We start from the raw sequence: 5,952 nt of genomic DNA, 5'->3' as shown, positions 1-5,952 counted from the left end.
ATACTCCTTTATTATTTTTTAATAGCTGCAAGATAGGAAAGATATTCTATTTCATTCCTGATATTAGTGATTTATGACTTCTCTATTTTTATTTTTGCCAGTCTTCCTAGATATTTATCAATTTTCTTGTTTTTTATTTTATTTTATTTTTTTTTGTGGAAGTACCAGACTTCTATTTCATTTTCTCTATTGTTTTCATATTTTCAATTTCATCGATTCCTGCTGTGGTCCTTATTTCTTCTTTGTGTTTAGTTTGGGTTTACTGTGCTCATCTTTTCCAAAGTAATTAATTGAGAGTTTTAATTATTGATTCGAATATTTTCCTCATTTCTTATGTAAGAATGAAATGCTATGAATTTCCCTATAAACACGGCTTTAATTACTTCCTGCATATTTTAATAAGTTGAATTTTCAATTTCATATATATGTGTATATTTATATAAAATTTAGTTTTAGACCTCTTCTCAGACCCATGAATAAGTTAGAGTGTACTGTTTTAATTTCCTCTTATTTAAATATTTTCCTGTAGTCTTACTGTTATTCATTTCAACTGATTCCATTACAGTTAGAGAATATCCTCTATACGATTTCAGTTCTTAAAAGTTTTAGAGGTTTGTTTAATGGCACAGAATATAGTCTATATTGATTAGTATTCCATGGCTGCTTAAAAAAAAAAAAAAGTTTATTCTTCTGTTGGGAAAAGTGCACTGTATAGGTCACTTATGCTCTGTTGGTTGATTGTGTTGTCCAAATCTAATTATTTGCTGATTTTTTTTTTTTTTTATCTAGCAGTTTCATCAGTTGCTGAATAGAGTGTTAATTTCCTAAATCATAACTGTGACTTGGTTTATTTCTCCTGTCAATTCTATGTTTTTTCTTCATTTGATATTAAAACTCTATTTTTTTGGTATGCACATATCTAAACCATTATATCTTCCTAACTGATTGATCTTTTTATTCTTAGATAATGCTCTTCATTGTCTCTAGTAATTTTCTATACTACCTACTTAACTGGATATTACTATCTCTTGCTTTTTTTAATATTTGCATATACTTTTTTTTACTTTTAATGTACCTATGCAATTGTATTTTCTTTTTTTTATTGTTTATTGGAGTAATATTAGTTAATACAATTATATAATTTTCAGGTGAGCATTATAATTTGACATCTGTATATTCTATTGTGTTTACCACCCAAAGTCCGGTTTCCTTCAGCTACCATATATTTGATCCCCTTTACCCACTTCACACTCCCCTCCTCCTCTATATTTGACCTCCTTTACCCCGTCTACCTCCCTGCCCGTCCCACACACCCTACTCTCTGGTAACCACTAGTCTATAGTCCATGTCCACAAGTTTCTGTTTGTTTGTCCTGTTCACTTGTTACTTTTAGGTTTATATCCCACATATAAACGATATCAGGTGATTTTCAAATTTTCTTGTGTGGCTTATTTCGCTTAGCATGATTATCTCAAGGTCCATCCATTTTGTCGCAAATGGCATATTTCATCTCTTCTTATGGCTAACATTCCATTGTGTATATGTACCATAGTTTCTTTATACAATAATCTATTGCAAGACACTTCGGTTGCTTCCATGTCCTGGCCACTGTGAACAATGCTGCTATGAACATCGGTGTGCAACTATCTTTTTGGATATGGGTTTTCAAGTTTCTGGGGTAAATACCCAGTAGAGGGAATGCTGGATCAGATAGTAGATCAATTCTTAGTTTGTTGAGGAACCTCCATACTGTTTTCCATGGTGGCTGTACCAATTTGCAGTCCCACCAGCACTGTATGAGGGTTCCTTTTTCTCTGCATCTTCTCCAACATTTGTTATTACTTCTCCTGTTGATTATAGCTATTCTAACAGATGTGAGATGGTATCTCATTGTAGTTTTGATTTGCATTTCCCTAATTGTAGTTTTGATTTGCATTTCCCTAAAATCTGGTATGAGGGTTCCTTTTTCTCTGCATCTTCTCCAAATTTGTTATTACTTCTCCTGTTGATTATAGCTATTCTAACAGGTGTGAGATGGTATTTCATTGTAGTTTTGATTTGCATTTCCCTAATAATAGCTAGCGATGTTGAGCATCTTTTCTAATATTTGTTGGCCATTTGTATATGTCCTCTAGGGAGAAGTTTCTGCTCATGTCCTATGCACATTTTTTAATTAGATCATTGTTCTTTTGTTGTTATTGAGTCGTATGAGTTCTTTGTATATTTTGGATATTAGGCTTTTATCAGAGGCTTTGCTTGCAAATATATTTTCCCATTTGGATGGTTGTCTTTTTACCTTGTTGACGGTTTCTTTTGCTGAGCAGAAGAATTTTAGTTTGATGTAGTCCATTCATTTAATTTAGATTTTACTTCTCTCGCTTGTTAGGTCAAATTCATAAAATCGTTTTTAAGTCTAAGATCATTGAGTTTAGTTCCTATGTTTTCTTCTATGCATTTTATTGTTTCTTATATTCAGGTCCTTAATCCAGTTTGAATTGCTTTTGGTGTGCGGTGATAGACAACAGTCTAGTTTCATTCTTTTGCAGGTGGTTTTCCAGTTTTCCCAGCACCATTTTTTGAAGAGGCTTTTCTTTCTCCACTGTATGTTTTTGGTTTTTATGTCAAAAATTATTTGCTCATATACATATGAGTTTACTTCTGCACTCTCAACTCTGTTCCACTACTTTGTGTTTCTGTTTTGCTGCCAATGTCATGCCATTTTGATTACTGTCGCTTTGCAGTATAATTTGAAGTTGGGCAGAGTGATGCCTCCTATCTCATTTTTTTTCTCAGGATGGCTTTAGCAATTTGGGGTCTTTTGTGCTTCCATACAAATCTGCTAATTTTTTGTTCTATTCCTTTAAAAAATGCAGCTCAGATTTTAATGGGGATTGCATTAAATCTGTATAATACTTTAGGTAATATGGTCATTTTAACTATGTTGATTCTTCCAATCCAAGAACACAGAATATCTTTCCATTTCTTTGTATCTTCTTCGATTTCTTTTAATAGGATCTTATAGTTTTCATTACATAGGTCTTCATGTTTCATTAGATTTATTTCTTGGTATTTTATTTTTTGTTGCATTTGCAAAAGGAATTATTATATCCACTTCTTTTTCTGATACTTCATTATTAGAATATAGGAACACTATGGATTTTTGAACATTGATTTTGTATCCAAAAACCTTACTATATTTGCTTACTGTTTCTAGTCGTGTTCTTGTGGAGTCTTTAGAGTTTTCTATATAGAGAATCATGTCATCCACAAATAGTGACAGTTTAACTTCATTTCCTATTTGGATGCCTTTTATATCTTTCTCTTGCCTGATTGCACTTGCTAGGACCTCCAAACTTATTTAAAATAACAGTGGTGATAGTGGACAGCCTCGCCTTCATCATGATCTTAGAGGAAAGGTTTTTAGTTTTTCACCATTAATGTTGGCTGAGGGTTTGTCATATATGGCCTTTATTATGTTAAGGTACTTTCCTTCTATACCGATTTTGTTAAGTGTTTTGATCATAAATGGATGCTGTATCTTGTCGAAGGCTTTATCTGCATCTATTGATTTGATCATATGATTCTAATTTTTTAATTTATGTGGTGTTTCACGTTAATCAATTTGCATATGTTCAACCATCTCTATTCCCCTGGGATGAAGCTCACTTGATCGTGTTGTATAATCTTTTTAATATGTTGCTGAAATTGGTTTGCTAGTATTTTATTTAGGATTTTTGTATCCGTGTTCATGAGAGATATTGGTCTGTAGTTTTCTTTCTTTGTGTATTATCCTTACGGGATTTTGGTATCACAGTAATTTTGGCCTCATCAAATGAATTGGGAAGTATTGCTTCCTCTTTGATTTTTTTGAAGTGTTTGAGGAGAATAGGTATGAAATCTTTGACTGTTTGGTAGAATTCACTGGTGAAGCCATCTGGTCCTGGACTTTAACTTTTTGGTAGGGTTTTGATGATCGTTTCAATTTCCATGCTGCTGATTGGACTTTTTAGATTTTCCAGTTTTTCTTGATTCAGTCTAGGAAAGTTGTATTTTGCTAAATACTGGCCCATTTTTTCTAGGTTATTAAATTTGGTGTTACTTTTTTATAGTATTCTTGTTAGATCTTTTGTATTTCTGTGATATCAGTTGTAATTTCCCCTTTTTCATCTCTGATTTTGTTTATTTATGTCCTTTCTCTTTTTTTTTCAGTGAGTCTAGCCAGGTGTTTGTTAATTTTATTAAGCTTCTCAAAGAACCAACTCTCGTTGCATTTATTTTTTCTATTAATTTTGTTTTCAATTTCATTTATTTCTGCTCTAATTTTGATTCTTTCTTTCCTTCTGCTGACTTTAGGCCTCATTTGTTCTTTCATTGCTAGCTTTTTAAGATGAAGCGTTAGGTTCATTCTTGTTTTTGGAGATATGTCTGTAATGATATGAACTTTCTTCTTATGACCACTTTTGCTGTGTCCAAAAAGTTTTGATATGTTGTACTATCATTCGTTTCTATGTATCTCTTGATCTCTCTTCTTATTTCTTCTCTGACCCAGTTATTCTTCAGTAGTATGTTGTTTAATTCTCATATATTTGTGGTTCTTCTTACTTTCTTTTTGCAGTTGATCTCTAGTTTCAAAGCATTATGATCAGAGAACATGGTTGGTATGATTTCAATCCTCTTATATTTGTTGAGGCTATCTCTGCATCCAAGTATGTGGTCAATTCTTGAGAATGTTCCATGTGCACTAGAGAAGAATGTATAAGCAGCCATTCTGAGATGTAAGGCTCTGTATATGTCAATTATATCCAGTTGGTCTAATGTGTCATTTAAGTATGTTATTTCCTTATTGATTTTCTGTTTGGATGATCTGTCCATATCTGATAGTGGGGTATTTAGATCCCCTACTACAATAGTGTTTTGGTCTGTTTCTCCCTTTAGTTCTGTCAGTAATTGCTTTACATATTTCATGGCTCCCTGATTGGGAGTATAGATATTAATGTGTTATGTCTTCTTGGTGCATGATTCCCTTTATCATTATGAAGTGTCCCTTAGTATCTTTCTTTACCTTTTTTATTCTGAAGTCTATTTTGTCCGATATTAGTACTGCTACTCCTGCTTTTCTCCGAATGCTATTTGCTTGGAATATCATTTTCTACCCTTTTGAGTCTATATTTGTCTTTGGAGCTGAGATGTGTCTCTTGGAGGCAGCCTATGGCTGGGTTTTGTTTTTTGATCCATTCTGCAATGCTGTGCCTTTTGATTGGTTCAGTCTATTTATATTTAGGGTGGTTATTGAAATATGATGTCTTCTTATAGCCATTTTATCTTTTGTTTTCTGGTAGGTCGCTGTTTCCATTGCTTCCTTGTCCTTGTGTTTCTGTTTTCTTTCTTTTGATTGGCTTTTGCAGGTTTTCTCCTTGGTCTTTCTTGTTTTATTTTACATACTTGAGTTCTGAATCTTTAGTATATGGTTACCGTTATGAATATGTAAAGGACAGTTACATACATACAGTCATCCATTTTCTTCTGTGCGTGCCTTATCTCCATTCCCCTTTGCAAATTTGGATCTCTGAATCCTCCCCTTTCCAGTCATTGTCTCAATCTTTCCCTATGTATGCTGAACGTTCATTACTATCTTGCTGTGTCAATTCTCTTATTATTTAAGCTTATAATGCCCTGTTCTTAGTAAGAGTTATACTCCTTCTCCTTCTATTTGCCTGATATTCACTTTACTCCTAGTTACGTTTTTGTTTTTGTTTTTTTGGGTTTTTTTTGTCATTTTGTTTTAGGTGAGCTGATCACTTTCATTATTTCCTGTAGTACAGGCCTTGTAGTGGAGAATTCCCTCAATTTTTGTGTGTCTGGAAATGTCTTAATTTCTCCTTCATATCTAAAGGAGGGCTTAGCTGGATACATTATTCTAGGCTGGTAATTCTTTTCACTTAATATTTTGAG

This window comes from Pteropus vampyrus, unplaced genomic scaffold (assembly GCF_000151845.1).
Source record: "Pteropus vampyrus isolate Shadow unplaced genomic scaffold, Pvam_2.0 Scaffold8, whole genome shotgun sequence".
Taxonomy (NCBI): Eukaryota; Metazoa; Chordata; class Mammalia; order Chiroptera; family Pteropodidae; genus Pteropus; species Pteropus vampyrus.
The sequence above is the reverse complement of the archived record's forward strand: the minus strand, read 5'-3'. Positions refer to the sequence as shown.